General features: G+C 44.6%; 7 non-coding genes across 7 annotated transcripts; 3 read left to right on the top strand and 4 right to left on the bottom strand.

Annotated features, from left to right (window-relative positions):
* Window positions 1–1226: 1226 nt before the first annotated feature.
* trnak-cuu (transfer RNA lysine (anticodon CUU)) lies at window positions 1227–1299 on the bottom strand. The gene has a single exon. It is a non-coding gene; the product is annotated as a tRNA-Lys (tRNA).
* Window positions 1300–2069: 770 nt separating this feature from the next.
* trnai-aau (transfer RNA isoleucine (anticodon AAU)) lies at window positions 2070–2143 on the bottom strand. The gene has a single exon. It is a non-coding gene; the product is annotated as a tRNA-Ile (tRNA).
* Window positions 2144–4014: 1871 nt separating this feature from the next.
* Window positions 4015–4104, top strand: trnap-agg (transfer RNA proline (anticodon AGG)). The gene is given in 2 exon segments: window positions 4015–4050; window positions 4069–4104. It is a non-coding gene; the product is annotated as a tRNA-Pro (tRNA).
* A 526-nt stretch (window positions 4105–4630) lies between these two features.
* Window positions 4631–4704, bottom strand: trnai-aau (transfer RNA isoleucine (anticodon AAU)). Its single transcript has one exon. It is a non-coding gene; the product is annotated as a tRNA-Ile (tRNA).
* Window positions 4705–6595: 1891 nt separating this feature from the next.
* Window positions 6596–6685, top strand: trnap-agg (transfer RNA proline (anticodon AGG)). Its single transcript is given in 2 exon segments — window positions 6596–6631; window positions 6650–6685. It is a non-coding gene; the product is annotated as a tRNA-Pro (tRNA).
* A 525-nt stretch (window positions 6686–7210) lies between these two features.
* On the bottom strand, window positions 7211–7284 carry trnai-aau (transfer RNA isoleucine (anticodon AAU)). The gene has a single exon. It is a non-coding gene; the product is annotated as a tRNA-Ile (tRNA).
* Window positions 7285–9155: 1871 nt separating this feature from the next.
* trnap-ugg (transfer RNA proline (anticodon UGG)) lies at window positions 9156–9245 on the top strand. The gene is given in 2 exon segments: window positions 9156–9191; window positions 9210–9245. It is a non-coding gene; the product is annotated as a tRNA-Pro (tRNA).
* The last annotated feature ends 7549 nt before the right edge of the window (window positions 9246–16794 follow it).

Here is a 16794-nt window from a genome sequence, read left to right as displayed (position 1 = left end):
TTGCAGGGTCGACTGGGCTTGGTTTGCCTTTGTCGTGCCCGGTGCCCAGTGGTCCGATGCCGGGTGGTCCGTCCGGTTTTATTCTTATTATGACTTTTATTAGCGAGATTTTACAACTGAGTGGCTTGCTAGGCCTTTTCAGAGGGCAATTAAGAATCAACCACATTGCTGTGGCTCATTTATACTCACTCACAGTTCACATATAAACATCGCATTCATATATACTCATCCACAGTTCATATATAAACATCGCACTCATATTTTTACACCCACAGTTCACATATAAACATCGCTCTCATATATAAACTCATTCGGTTTATAAAGCAACAGCGCGCTCATAAACCCACACCCAGTTTATAGTAGCAGATCGGTACCGATCGCCGATAGAGCTCTCAGATTCCGAGAGTCCGAAGTAGCAGCGACCGAACAAATTCTGGATCTCATCCTTAACACAGACCGGTCGATCCACCTGTAAAATTACATCGCACTTGGATATCAGGGAGGGTAATGGTTTCTGAGAATGTATCAGGGAGCCTAATGGCTTCTTAGTGGCGATCCATCGGGGCAAGGGGATCTCAGAGAGGGGAAGGGACTGTCAGAGGGTATCAGAGAGTGTAAGGGGATCTCAGAGCGGGGAAGGGATAGTCAGATGTCATCAGAAAGTGTCAGGGGGCTCAGAGAAGGGAAGGGACTGTCAGAGGGCATCGGAGAGTACATGAAGAACTGAGAGAGGGGAAGGACTGCCGAGTCTGAGAGAGTGTAAGGGGGCTCAGGGCAGATCTGTGCAAGGGGCACTCAGTGGGTATGAGAGAAGGTAAAGAACGCTGACAAGGTTCAAAGATGATCATGGACTCTCTGATGTCAGAGACAGAGTGTATCAGAGAAGTTAAGGAGCTCAGCGAGAATCAAAGAGGGTAAGGGGGGCTCAGGAGGTATCAGAGAGGCGAATGGATCCAGAGATATCATCTTCTAAATATTACAATTTCGAACATTCAACATTTTTGATAACAGCAATAAATGAAGCCGATTGAACCGATAATCTGCCGTGTCCCATCTGGAGGGAATGAGAAGGTAGAATCTGGAGGGACTGGATATTTGGCAACGCTCAAGGTTTCATTTCACACAGCTCAGTGTTGTGTCTGTTTTTTAACTGGATTTCATGAACTCGAGAAAAGAGGTTGCAATTTGAAAATTTTATTACCCATTGTGAAAAATAGAACACAAATCGCCCAACGTGGGGCTCGAACCCACGACCCTGAGATTAAGAGTCTCATGCTCTACCGACTGAGCGAGCCGGGCTGGTTGCTAAAATTTTTCCCATTCTATTGTTGTAGAAAGACAGCTGTTGGCTTTGCTGCAGGGGTTCAGTTCGTTCTGCAATATCAGGGTTTCTCCTTCTGTGCACCTGATTTTCATTCTGGAGTCAGTCTGATGTCTTTTGCACGTCATTCAGCACCACGCTGAGCTGAAAAGGAACATCGGAACAGGAGAGGGCCATTCAGCCCCTCTTCCTGCTGTGCCATTCAATTCGATCATGATGTGATCTGCAACTCAACTCTCCTTCCCCGCCTTGGACACAAATCCCTTGGAACCCAAACCGAGAAATGATCTATCAATATCAGTCTTGAAAATTTGAATTGAGCCACAATCCACATCATTTTGGCCGAGAGAGTTCCAGCTTTCGGCCGTATTTTGTTTGCTAAAGTAATTCCTGATTTCTTGCCTGATTGGTCTGTCTCCAATTTCAAGATTAAAACCCCTCATTATGGATTCCGCCAACATAGAGAGAGATGACACAAAGATAGACAGAATTATAAGCAGTGCAGATGGAAGAATGAGATCACAGAGAGATATTACTAGATTAAGTGAATGGGCAAAACTGCGGCAAATGGATTTCAACGTAAGCAAGTTTGAGGCCGTCCACTTTGGAGCTCAAAAAGATAGATCAGAAAACATATTAATGGATGTTACTCCAAAAAATTTACCTCATGACATTTTGTGTGGATTCGCTTGTTTCTCAAGTCTGCCAAACTTTTAAAAGTTACCAAAATATTGCAATAGGAACCTTACGGCCCGTACGGGTATCGAACCCGCGACCTTGGCATTATTAGCACCACGCTCTAACCAACTGAGCTAACCGGCCATGTATACAGCTTAGCATTATGGGCTTACCCGCGTGCTGGGTAGTTTGTGTTTATTTTTACACCAGCTGACAGGGTTTTACAACGAACATTGAATAAACCACATCCCTTAAACATTGTTACTTGTTTCTGTATATACTGTCGAGGATGTAGATCAAAATTAACAAACAAAGAGCACTTTAATGTAACAAATTAAATTCCGATCAATATTATTTTACGAACAATCAACAGCCCATCCATAAAACACTGCCCCGCTATCAAACCTGTGGGAAGGACCCTGAGCGACTGTGAAAATGATATCACCGCAACGTGATTCGATCACGCTGCGTTTTGACGTTGAGTCAGATGTCTGTCTGTCTATCTGTCTGTCCGTTTATCCGTCTGATTGGGTCTCGGCCTTATTCTCAGGCCAGGCTTTTTGTTTGCTGGCTGCAGGCCTCGCTCCCCGACTGACTGAACAACGACCGAATCAATGACTGTGACTGACTGTCTGCCCATTTATGGCCACATTTCTGAGTTCCTGCCTTCGCTCTGTGTCGCAGGCCTGTCTCTGTCCCTTAGGATCACAACACACCCACAAGCTTCACGACTGAACGCAGGTTTGGTCAGTCTGTCCTCGCAGGTCCATCGGAAGCGAATGATTTTGAACTGAATTATTTTTTCCTGAGTGACTTGTGAAGTTTTGTTCAGTGATATGTTTGCGAAAGAGAACGAAGGAAATAGTTAGTGTGCAATTCGACATTTCTCTACATCGGAATAGAAAACGTGTTTGGATGGATAGAAGAGGTCTGAAAGGATGGCCGATCGGCTGTGGGTGGCACCGAATTCTGCAGTGGCTGCAGTGGTTCATTACCGGTAATGAAAATGAGGTAATATACTACCACAAGCTGCCGCTGAAAATCATTCAATTTCCCAAACTTGACCGACCGAATCAAATGAAGCTCCTGGGAAAGCTACAAGACAACGCCGGTCCAGCGGGCATCGTTTGAAGCAACTGGCAGTGTAAAGTAGCATCTGCAGCCATGCAAGTACTGCCATGTGCCGCTGCGATCGCCGAGTGGTTGATGCGTTAAATTCAAGATCAAATGGAGTTTTCCTTCGCAGGTTTGATTTCTGCTCGCTGAATTATTGTTTAAAGATCCGTTCAATGCTCAAATGAATGAACTCGATCTAATTCACTTCATTTATCTCTCTCAGAGCATGAGAGCTACTCGAGCGTGGCCGGCGCTTTCAATTGGGTGCCCAATGTACTCTTGCAAAATTCAAATACACAAGAAAGAATCTTGCCCAATCTGCAACTAAAATTCTGCTACTTTGCAGAACCACCCATTTATAAGCGACTTTATTTACATGAATCTCTCTATCTCTCCTTGTCTCTATGTTGTCCCCCGATGGACTTCTCAGGCTTCCTGGAACGGGAAAGGCTGATCTAACCTGCAACACCAGCAGGGAAAGGTAAAGTAAAAAAAGACTGAGACGGTCGGAAAAGTAAAGGTGCAACCCAGCTGATAAATTCGTAGCTAATGTCTCCACATTTTTGTCTCTTCGCCCTCATAGTGAAAGAAAACAGCAATGTGAGTAAAATATACTTATGGTAGCTTGTATACTCTGACGATGCCGAGACAGATGCCAATGCAGCTTCAGATTAACTAATTCTGAAAAGTATTATTTGAAGAAACAAGTCGTACATTGTAAACGAATTTAGTGAAGAGAGGCTAATATTGGTGACTGGAAATAGGTAGTGTACAACTTGATATTGCTGCAAATAGGAATAGAAAACGAGATTGGGTGGACAGAAGCGGTTGGAAAGGATAGCCGATCGGCTGAAGACTATGGTGAAATTTTAGACCGGCTGCAGGGCTTTCTAGCAAGCGGCTCGTTGGTCTAGGGGTATGATTCTCGCTTAGGGCGTTTTTCTAATGGAATATGCGAGAGGTCCCGGGTTCAAATCCCGGACGAGCCCTGTTATCTCACTACTTTTTCGTGAAAAGTCACCAATTGGATTCTGACATCTTTGCAGTTGTTCGAATTGAATGAGATTTGAGCTCCAGAGGACAAAGTGCAGAAGTTTCCAAGGCGCAACACACACGGAGTAAATAAAATGTCTCAAGATGATGTGGAGATTGAAGCTGAATGTGAATTTACCCCAATTTAGGCGGTCTCATTGATATTAGATGACGGGATCGAGAACCACATATCCAAGTTTGCCGATGACACAAATATGGACAGAATTATAAGCAGTGTGGATGGAAGAATGAGATTACAGAGAGATATCACGAGATTAAGTGAATGGGCAAAACTGCGGCAAATGGATTTCAACGTAAGCAAGTTTGAGGCCGTCCACTTTGGACCTCAAAAAGATAGATCAGAAAACATATTAATGGATGTTACTCCAAAAAATTAACCTTATGACATTTTGTGTGGATTCGTTTGTTTCTCAAGTCTGCCAAACTATTAAAAGTTACCAAAATATTGCAATAGGAACCTTATGGCCCGTACGGGGATCGAACCCGCGACCTTGGCGTTATTAGCACCACGCTCTAACCAACTGAGCTAACCGGCCATGTATACATTTTAGCTTTATGGGCTTACCCGCGTGTTGGGTAGTTTGTGTTTATTTTTACACCATCTGACAGGGTTTTACAACGAATATTGAATAAATCACATCCCTTAAACATTGTTACTTGTTTCTGTGTATACTGTCGAGGATGTAGATCAAAATTAACAAACAAAGAGCACTTTAATGTAACAAATTAAATTCCGATCAATATTATTTCACCAACAATGAACAGCCCATCCATAAAACACTGCCCCGCTATAAAACCTGTGGGCAGGACCCTGAGCTACTGTGAAAATGATATCACCACAACGTGATTCGATCACGCTGCGTTTTGACGTTGTGTGAGATGTCTGTCTGTCTATCTGTCTGTCTGTTTATCCGTCTGATTGGGTCTCTGCCTTATTCTCAGGCCAGGCTTTTTGTTTGCTGTCTGCAGGCCTCGCTCCCCGACTGACTGAACAACTACCGGGCCGAGTGTCAGAATCAATGACTGTGACTGACTGTCTGCCCATTTATGGCCACATTTCTGAGTTCCTGCCATCGCTCTGTGTCGCAGGCCTGTCTCTGTCCCTTAGGATCACAACACACCCACAAGCTTCACGACTGAACGCAGGTTTGGTCAGTCTGTCCTCGCAGGTCCTTCGGAAGCTAATGAGTTTGATCTGAATTATTTTTCCTGAGTGACTTGTGAAGCTTTGTTCAGTGATATGTTTGCGAAAGAGAACGGAGGAAATAGTTAGTGTGCAACTCGACATTTCTCTACATCGGAATAGAAAACGTGATTGGATGGATAGAAGAGGTCTGAAAGGATGGCCGATCGGCTGTGGGTGGCACCGAATTCTGCAGTGGCTGCAGTGGTTCATTACCGGTAATGAAAATGAGGTAATATACTACCACAAGCTGCCGGTGAAAACCATTCTATTTCCCAAACTTGACCCACCGAATCAAATGAAGCTCCTGGGAAAGCTACAAGACAACGCCGGTCTATCGGGCATCGTTTGAAGCAACTGGCAGTTTAAAGTGGCATCTACAACCATGCAAGTACTGCCACGTGCCGCTGCGATCGCCGAGTGGTTGAAGCGTTAAATTCAACATCAAATGGAGTTTTCCTTCGCAGGTTTGATTTCTGCTCGCTGAATTATTGTTTCAAGATCCGTTCAATGCTCAAATGAATGAACTGGATCTAACTCACTTCATTTATCTCTCTCAGAGCATGAGAGATACTCGAGCGTGGCCGGCGCTTTTAATTGGGTGCCCAATGTACTCTTGCAAAATTCAAATACACAAGAAAGAATCTTGCCCAATCTGCAACTAAAATTCTGCTACTTTGCAGAACCACCCATTTATAAGCGACTTTATTTACATGAATCTCTCTATCTCTCCTTGTCTCTTGTCTCGATGTTGTCCCCTGATGGACTTCTCAGGCTTCCTGGAACGGTGAAGGCTGATCTAACCTGCAACACCAGCAGGGAAAGGTGAAGGAAAAAAAAGATTGAGACGGTCGGAAAAGTAAAGGTGCAACCCAGCTGATAAATTCGTAGCTAATGTCTCCACATTTTTGTCTCTTCGCCCTCACAGTGAAAGGAAACAGCAATGTGAGTAAAATATACTTATGGTAGCTTGCATACTCTGACGATGCCGAGACAGATGCCAATGTAGCTTCAGATTAACTAATTCTGAAAAGTATTATTTGAAGAAACAAGTCGTACATTGTAAACGAATTTAGTAAAGAGAGGCTAATATTGGTGACTGGAAATAGGTAGTGTACAACTTGATATTGCTGCAAATAGGAATAGAAAACGAGATTGGGTGGACAGAAGCGGTTGGAAAGGATAGCCGATCGGCTGAAGACTATGGTGAAATTTTAGACCGGCTGCAGGGCTTTCTAGCAAGCGGCTCGTTGGTCTAGGGGTATGATTCTCGCTTAGGGCGTTTTTCTAATGGAATATGCGAGAGGTCCCGGGTTCAAATCCCGGACGAGTCCTGTTATCTTACTGCTTTTTAGTGAAAAGTCACCAATTGGATTCTGACATCTTTGCAGTTGTTTGAATTGAATTGTATTTGAGCTCCAGAGGACAAAGTGCAGAAGTTTCCAAGGCGCAACACACACGGAGTAAATAAAATGTCTCAAGATGATGTGGAGATTGAAGCTGAATGTGAATTTACCCCAATTTAGGCGGTCTCATTGATATTAGATGACGGGATCGAGAACCACATATCCAATTTGCAGATGACACAAAGATAGACAGAATTATAAGCAGTTTGGATGGAAGAATGAGATTACAGAGAGATATCACTAGATTAAGTGAATGGGCAAAACTGCGGCAAATGGATTTCAACGTAAGCAAGTTTGAGGCCGTCCACTTTGGACCTTAAAAAGATAGATCAGAAAACATATTAATGGATGTTACTCCAAAAAATTGACCACATGACATTTTGTATGGATTCGCTTGTTTCTCAAGTCTGCCAAAATTTTAAAAGTTACCAAAATATTGCAAAGGGGACCTTATGGCCGGGACGGGGATCGAACCCGCGACCTGGGCGTTATTAGCACCACGCTCTAACCAAGTGAGCTAACCGGCCATGTACACATCGTAGCTTTATGGGCTTACCCGCGTGTTGGGTACTTTGTGTTTATTTTTACACCATCTGACGGGGTTTTACAACGAATATTGAATAAATCACATCCCTTAAACATTGTTATTGTTTCTGTATATACTGTCGAGGATGTAGATCAAAATTAACAAACAAAGAGCACTTTAATGTAACAAATTAAATTCCGATCAATATTATTTTACCAACAATGAACAGCCCATCCATAAAACACTGCCCCGCTATAAAACCTGTGGGCAGGACCCTGAGCTACTGTGAAAATGATATCACCGCAACGTGATTCGATCACGCTGCGTTTTGACGTTGAGTCAGATGTCTGTCTGTCTATCCGTCTGATTGGGTCTCTGCCTTATTCTCAGGCCAGGCTTTTTGTTTGCTGGCTGCAGGCCTCGCTCCCCGACTGACTGAACAACGACCGGGCCGTGTGTCAGAATCAATGACTGTGACTGACTGTCTGCCCATTTATGGCCACATTTCTGAGTTCCAAATCGCTCTGTGTCGCAGGCCTGTCTCTGTCCCTTCGGATCACAACACACCCACAAGCTTCACGACTGAATGCAGGTTTGGTCAGTCTGTCCTCGCAGGTCCTTCGGAAGCGAATGATTTTGAACTGAATTATTTTTCCTGAGTGACTTGTGAAGTTTTGTTCAGTGATATGTTTGCGAAAGAGAACGGAGGAAATAGTTAGTGTGCAACTCGACATTTCTCTACATCGGAATAGAAAACGTGATTGGATGGATAGAAGAGGTCTGAAAGGATGGCCGATCGGCTGTGGGTGTCACCGAATTCTGCAGTGGCTGCAGTGGTTCATTACCGGTAATGAAAATGAGGTAATATACTACCACAAGCTGCCGCTGAAAATCATTCAATTTCCCAAACTTGACCCACCGAATCAAATGAAGCTCCTGGGAAAGCTACAAGACAACGCCGGTCTATCGGGCATCGTTTGAAGCAACTGGCAGTTTAAAGTGGCATCTACAGCCATGCAAGTACTGCCATGTGCCGCTGCGATCGCCGAGTGGTTGAAGCGTTAAATTCAAGATCAAATGGTGTTTTCCTTCGCAGGTTTGATTTCTGCTCGCTGAATTATTGTTTAAAGATCCGTTCAATGCTCAAATGAATGAACTGGATCTAACTCACTTCATTTATCTCTCTCAGTGCATGAGAGATACTCGAGCGTGGCCGGCGCTTTTAATTGGGTGCCCAATGTACTCTTGCAAAATTCAAATACACAAGAAAGAATCATGCCCAATCTGCAACTAAAATTCTGCTGTTTTGCAGAACCACCCATTTATAAGCGACTTTATTTAGATGAATCTCCCGATCTCTCCTTGTCTCTTGTCTCGATGTTGTCCCCTGATGGACTTCTCAGGCTTCCTGGAACGGTAAAGGCTGATCGAACCTGCAACACCAGCAGGGAAAGGTAAAGTAAAAAAAGACTGAGACGGTCGGAAAAGTAAAGGTGCAACCCAGCTGATAAATTCGTAGCTAATGTCTCCACATTTTTGTCTCTTCGCCCTCACAGTGAAACGAAACAGCAATGTGAGTAAAATATACTTATGGTAGCTTGTGTACTCTGACGATGCCGAGACAGATGCCAATGTAGCTTCAGATTAACTAATTCTGAAAAGTATTATTTGAAGAAACAAGTCGTACATTGTAAACGAAATTAGTAAAGAGAGGCTAATATTGGTGACTGGAAATAGGTAGTGTACAACTTGATATTGCTGCAAATAGGAATAGAAAACGAGATTGGGTGGACAGAAGCGGTTGGAAAGGATAGCCGATCGGCTGAAGACTATGGTGAAATTTTAGACCGGCTGCGGGGATTTTTAGCAAGCGGCTCGTTGGTCTAGGGGTATGATTCTCGCTTTGGGCGTTTTTCTAATGGAATATGCGAGAGGTCCCGGGTTCAAATCCCGGACGAGCCCTGTTGTCTCACTGCTTTTTAGTGAAAAGTCACCAATTGGATTCTGACATCTTTGCAGTTGTTCGAATTGAATGAGATTTGAGCTCCAGAGGACAAAGTGCAGAAGTTTCCAAGGCGCAACACACACGGAGTAAATAAAATGTCTCAAGATGATGTGGAGATTGAAGCTGAATGTGAATTTACCCCAATTTCGGCGGTCTCATTGATATTAGATGACGGGATCGAGAACCACATATCCAAGTTTGCAGATGACACAAGGATAGAGAGAATTATAAGCAGGGTCGATGGAAGAATGAGATTACAGAGAGATATTACTAGATTAAGTGAATGGGAAAAACTGCGGCAAATGGATTTCAACGTAAGCAAGTGTGAGGCCGTCCACTTTGGACCTCAAAAAGATTGATGAGTAAACATATTAATGGATGTTACTCTAAAAAAATAACCTTCTGATATTTTGTGTGGATTCGCTTGTTTCTGAAGTCTGCCAAACCTTTCAAAGTCACCAAAATATTGTAAACGGAACCTTATGGCCTGGACGGGGATCGAACCCGCGACCTTGTCGTTATTCGCACCGCGCTCGAACCAACTGAGCAGATATGTTCGCTTTGTGGTCCAACCAAGGTGTTGGAAAATTTGTGTTTTTTTTTACACTCGGCGACAGGGTTTTTCCACAAATATTGAGTGAACCACATCCCTTAAACATTGTTACTTGTTTCTGTATATACTGTCGAGGATGTACATCAAAATTAACAAACAAAGAGCACTTTAATGTAACAAATTAAATTCTGATCAATATTATTTTACTAACAATGAACAGCCCATCCTTAAAACACTGCCCCGCTATAAAACCTGTGGGCAGGACCCCGAGCAACTGTGAAAATGATATCACCCCAAGGTTGAGTCAGATGTCTGTCTGTCTATTTATCCGTCTCATTGGGTCTCTGCCTTATTTTCAGGCTTTTTGTTTGCTGGCTGCAGGCCTCGCTCCCCCGCTGACTGAACAACTACCGGGCCGTGTGTCAGAATCAATGACTGTGACTGACTGTCTGACCATTTTTGGCCTTAAATGGCCACATTTCTGAGTTCCTGCTTTCACTCTGTGTCGCAGGACTGTCTCTGTCCCTTAGGATGACAACACACCCACAAGCTTCAAGACTGAACGCAGGTTTGATCAGTCTGTGCTCGCAGGTCCTTCAGAAGCTAATGATTTTGAACTGAATTATTTTCCCTGGGTGACTTGTGAAATTTTGTTCAGTGATATGTTTGCGAAAGAGAACGGAGGAAATAGTTAGTGTGCAACTCGGCATTTCTATATCGGAATAGAAAACGTGATTGGATGGATAGAAGAGGTCTGAAAGGGTGGCCGATCGGCTGCCGGTGGCACCGGATTATGCAGTGGCTGTCGTGGTTCATTACCGGTGATGTGTTACCGGTGGCTTTTTGGTTTAGGGGTATGATTCGCGCTTTGGAATATTTGACGATTGATTCTGAGCGAGGTCCCGTTTCTTAATGTTGTTTAAAGCTCAAATAAATATGAACCAGATGTAACCAACCGCATTTCTCTCCTTCAAAGAGGTATTTCAGCAGACGTGTTTAATTCGAGAGCCCAATGGTCTCTTGCAAGATATTTGAAGGAATCCCTCCTGAGTTCCGTGTGAAATTCTTGCTCGTTCGCCGAACTTGACATTTGTTTCTATACTTTAATCTGTCTCTTGACTCTCTGTGTTTTCCCCTCATGGACTTCTCAGGCTTCATTAAACGGCCAAGGGTGATCGAAGCTGCAGAGAAGTGTAAAGATAGGAAGACGGAGACGGTAGGAGAAGCAAAGGTGCAACCCAGCTGATGAATTCAGAACTAATGTCCACTAAAGTCTCTTCGCCGTCAAAGTGGAAAAATCAGCAATTTGAGTACAGTATACTTTTGGTAGAGTGTATGATGGGCAGATGTTGAGACAGACACCAATCGAACTGTTGCCGTGGCGATGAAAGCGCCCAATGCTAAACACTCGATCACAAGGTAACGCTGAACATTCTTTGCTGTGAACAAGCAGACAAACGCGGCCTTTCTCACTTGCCCCTTTGTAATTCGGGTCATTTTCGGGCCAGACAAGCTGCTCGCACAAAATAGCATTTTCTGTTCGAACTACTGTTACAGCAACAAGTGCAAGTAGGCATGTACATGAAATGGAAAATAAGGTAAGAATCTACCACAAGCTGCCGGTGATAAGGCCAGCATTTATTGCCCATCCCTAATTGCCCTTGAGAAGGTGGTGGTGAGCCGTTTTCTTCAATCGCTGCAGTCCGTGTGGTGAAGATTCCCCCACAGTGCTGTTCGGTTTGGAGTTCCAGGATTGATACCCAGCGACGATGAAGGAACGGCCGATATATTTCCAAGTCGGGATGTTGTGTGACTTGGAGAGGAACGTGCAGGCGGTGTTGTTCCCATGTGCTTGGTGACCTTTTCCTTCTTGGTGGTAAAGATCGTGGGTTTGGTAGGTGCTGTCGAAGAAGCCTTGGCTAGATGCTGCAGAGCATCCTGTGGATGGTGCACACTGCTGCCGCGGTGCGCCGTTGATGAAGGGAGTGAATGTTTACGTTGGTAGATGGGGTGCCAATCAATTGGGCTGCTTTGTCCTGGATGGTGTCGAGCTCCTTGAGTGTTGTTGCAGCTGCACCCATCCAGACAAGTGGAGAGTATTCCATCACACTCCTGACTTGTGCCTTATAGATGGTGGAAAGGCTTTGGGGAGTCAGGAAGTGAGTCACTCGCCACAGAATACCCAGCCTCTGACCTGCTCTTGGAGCCACAGTATTTATGTGGCTGGTCCAGTTAAGTTTCTGATCAATTGTGACCCCCAGGATGTTGATGTGAGGGATTCTTTGATGGTAATGCCAATGAATGTCAAGAGGAGGTGGTTAGAAAGTCTCTTGCCTGGCACTTGTCTGGCGCGAATGTTACTTGCCACTTATCAGCCCAAGCCTGGATGTTGTCCAGGGCTTGCAGCATGTGGGCACGGACTGCTTCATTATCTGAGGGGTTGCGAATGGAACTGAACACTGTGCAATCATTAGCGAACACCCCCATTTCTGACCTTATTATTGAGCGAAGATCATTGACGAAGCAGCTGAAGATGATTGGGCCAAGGACACTGCCCTGAGGAACTCCTCCAGCAATGTCCTGGGGCTGAGATGAATGGCCTCCAACAACCACTCCCATCTCCGTTCGTGCTCGTTATAACTCCAGCCACTGGGGAGTTTTCTCCCTGATTCCCATTGACTTCAATTTTACGAGGGCTTCTTGATGTCACACTCGGTCAAATGCTGCCTTGATGTCAAGGGCCGTCACTCTCACCTCACCTCGGGAATTCAGCTTTTGAGTCCATGTTTGGACCAAGGCTGTCATGAGATCTGGAGCCGATTTGTCCTGGTGGAACACAAACTGAGCATCGATTAATACGTTATTGGTGGGTTCGTGCCGCTTGATAGCACCGTCGACGACATCTTCCATCACTTTGCTGATGATTGAGAGCAGACTGATGGTGCGGCAATTGACCGGATTCAAATTGTCCTGCTTTTTGTGGACTGAACAGCGAAACAGGCTCGTTGGGCGAAATGGCCGACTCCTGTTCCCGTGTTCCTCATTGGTGCAGAATGTAAAACGATCCTGCATTGGCCAGGTATCAAGCTCGAGTCGCATGATAAGCAGGCAAGAATTCAACGCCACTACCACCAATCCTCGCATGGCCATTTGTTGCATGTGTCCATTTGGAATCCTTTTTGAAAGCATATGCAGTCTGGCGGAGGTACTGTGATAACCCAACGCAGTCTGACCTACAGCTGTGCAAGAACTGCTGTGTGCAGCTGCGATGGCCCAGTGTTTGAAGCGTTCGACTCATAACCCACTGGGGTTTTCTTGCACCGGTTTGAATTGTACTCGGTGTGTCACTGTTTAACGATCTGTTCAATGTCCAAATGTATAAACTAGATCCAATTGACGCAATTACCCTTTTCAAAGCAGGAGAGACATTCCACCGTGGCGGGCGCCCAAAGTTCTCTTTCAAGATTTCAAGACACGAGAAGGAATATCTCCCAATCAGCATCTTAAATTCTGCTAGTTTGCTGAACCTGGCATTGAAACTCTTCGTTTCTTTCCTTGCATCTTTGTATCTGTCACTGACTCTGTCTCTTGTCTCTCTGATAGAATTCTCAGGCTTCCTTGAATGTCCAAGGTTGATCTAACCTGCAAGACAAGCAGGCTGAGATGGTCGGAAAAGTAAAGTTACAACCCAGCTGATGAATTCGTAGCCAATATCTCCACATTTATGTCGCTTCAGAGCAATTCATTCTGGAAATTGTTTCAGGATAATGCAAATCGTACATTCAAAACGAATTTGGTGAAAAGAGGCTGATATTGTTAACTCGAAATAATTAGTGTTGAATCTGATCTCGCTGTACATCATATTTTGTACAAGAAAACGAGATTGGATGGACAGTCTATTCTGAAAGGATGGTTGATCGGCTGCGTGGCAGCGAAATTTTACATTGGCTGCACGGCTCCGTTGCCAGTTGGTCTTTGGATCTGATTCTCGCTCAGGGAGTTTCAATGGTTCAAATCCTGGAGCTCTTATTCACGTTCACTGGATTTCCCACTAAAGCCCAAATAAAGTTTCACTCTCTCCGGTCCTCCATAAATCCTGCTGTCGCAGCCTCTCCGGGAGCTGGGGAACAGCAGAAAACTGATGGGTTTGTTGTCCATCTGAAATGCGGTTTTGAACTGTTGTTTTTCGCCGAGACAGCGTTGCAGAATCCTTTAATGACCTCTCACAAACCAGCTGAAACCGGTCGGAATGTACAAAGTATTTTGCTTTTCCGAAATAAAGGAGTGACATTCATTGTGGAAACACGGTAGCAGTCTGGTCTCGTTCACTGCACAAATATCCATATCTGAATGAACCAGCTCTGCGGCAACCATTGAGTCCTCGCTTCGGACCTTGTCTGTGAAGAAGAATTCTGAGTTCTGTATAGCCAATCGCGGATATTTAAATATTTTTCATGTGCCTGCTATCGGACCGCAGGTTCAATGGTGGAATAACAGCTGTGCTCCACTGGCAATTTTTACCCTGTATTTTCTTGCAGACAAAACACACATTAGAAAACTGGCGCTGTGAGGCAATGAATCCTGAGGTAAAAGTTATCCTGGGCGGGCTTAAACCACCAACCTTTCAATTAAAAGTCGAACGCGCTGACCGATTACACCACAGAGACACCATGTGCTTCATACTAAACCATCAGTTCACCGCGCTGAAGCTTGAGGTTGCAGTGACCAATACAGCAGCTGTCTACCATCGGTTTACTTTTCTAAAATAAAAGGAGTGCAGCTTGCACGAGTGAAGATCTGCGCGGTATTATTTCTGAGCATCAGACTCAACTTGCCCCATAAATGCCTGTATGGTTGTAGGCTCAGTCCCCAGTGGTAGAGACGATTGGTTTCTTGAGCTGTTATTTGACCAGGCTCCATTTCAGTAATATTCCCGTTACCAGAAAATGAGATGAGATGAAACGAGCAGGTCCAACCTGCCGTTTTATAACACTACACGGCATCAACAAAGTTGGCTCTTTGTACTTACAGTGAAGCGGAGGGCAGTTTTCACCATTAAACCAGCAAGATAGGTGACACGGTAAATAGTGTAGATTGGAGCAGAAAGTACCAAAGGGCCATTGATGATTGAATGAGAGGGCCAAACTGTGACAGATGGAGTTCAATGTGGGGAAGTGTGATATAATCCACTGAGAAACGAAGATAGATCAGAGTATTTTATCAATGGAGAGAAGTTTGGAACTGTCCAGGAGCGGAGAAATTCAGGGGTCCAACTCCAGAAATCTTTGCGTCGACTGATTTTTTTACTGATCTGCTGGCTGGCAGCTGGTGTTCACGATGTAATGGTTTCACTTTTGTGCTGCGGGTTCGATTCTCTGTCAAGGAAATAATTTTAACAAAACAATTATGAACATTACCAATTTAATATACGAAACCGAAGATTCTCTTTGAAAGATGAATAATTGTAATGGTCATTAATGAACCGATAACTTTCTGCTGCAGACCGATGGAAATATTAACATGGTTAACGAGTGACAGCGAAACTTTGTGCTTTGCATGAGATGAACTTTCATCCGTTTTCATTTCCCGGACAGTATTTTAAGAGTCTGGTTAAAAATGTTCAGTGTTTATGACACCAGGACTGTGATAGAGCCGTTGTTAAATTTAACAGGAACAAACAATTGGCGGCGCATTTTCACAGATGAAGCTCAGCCCTGGAGGGTCATCAGGAGGAACTTCCCAAATAAATTTTCCGCCTGGGATCTAATCGGGGACTTTTCGCATGTGAGGCGAACGTGACGACCGCTAAACTAGCGAAACCTTTGCTCAGTTCATAGCACTGTGTCGCTTCTCCGTTAGACAACATCACTTCTGTCCCACACTAAACGCCGCCAATCCTCTTCCGCTTTCCTTCACAAGCATCTCAATGATCAAAACTTCACAAGTTACACAGGACAAAATCTTCAAAATTTCAAAATCATTCAACTCCAGAAGGAACTAAGATGTTAATTCATGGGATTTAGGCGTCGCTGGCAAGGCCAGCATTAATTGCCCATCCATAATTGCCCTTGAGAATGTGGTGGTGAGACGCCTCCTTGAACCGCTGCAGTCGGTGTGATGAATGTTCTCCCACAGTGCTGTTAGATTGGGAGTTCCAGGATTTTGACCCAGCGACGATGAAGGAATGACGAATGACACCATTCCAAGTCGGGATGTTGTGTGACTTGGAGCGGAACGTGCATGTGGTGTTGTTTCCATGCGCCTGCAGCCCTTGTCCTTTTGGTGTTGGAGGTCGCAGGCTTTGGAGGTGCTGTCGAAGAAGCCTTGGCGAGTTGGTGCAGTGCATCTTGTAGATGGTACACACTGCAGCAGAGTAAAGTTGCGTTCAGTCAAAGTCGGTGTGTTAATGTTGTGTGTGTATTGTCATCCTGAGAGACAGAGACAGGATTGTGACACAGAGCGAAGATATGAACTCAGAAATGTGGCCATTCAGGTTCATAAAAAGGAAGACGGTAAGTCAAAGTCATTCATTCTGACACACGGTCCGGTACTTGGTAATTCAGTCGGGGAGGGAGGCCTGCAGCCAGCAATCAAAAAGCCTGAGAATAAGGCAGAGACGCATTCAGACGGATATAGAGGTAGACTGCCAGATGGACAAACAGACAGACAGGCAGAGAAGCAGACCGTGTCCTTTGCCTTTTATCCTGATTTGTCAGTAATAATTTTAAACATCTTCTGGATCGGTCCCTTCCTTTAATCCTGTGCAGCAGCAGTGAAAATAACTTTGTGGATTTGAGGGTTGAGCCGAATCCGAGTCCGATCCCCAGTCCCCAGGAGAAATTCCCTAATTCCTGGGCACTTTGTGTTAAGCAGAGGTGAGCAGCAAAAAGTGTTAATAATGGGAATAGTGGGACTGAGATTTGCTTAAACAGCCGGCACCCTGTAAAACAGAG

Source organism: Heptranchias perlo, chromosome 20 (genome assembly GCF_035084215.1).
Source record: "Heptranchias perlo isolate sHepPer1 chromosome 20, sHepPer1.hap1, whole genome shotgun sequence".
NCBI classification, from domain to species: domain Eukaryota; kingdom Metazoa; phylum Chordata; class Chondrichthyes; order Hexanchiformes; family Hexanchidae; genus Heptranchias; species Heptranchias perlo.
The sequence above is the reverse complement of the archived record's forward strand: the minus strand, read 5'-3'. Positions and strand labels throughout refer to the sequence as shown.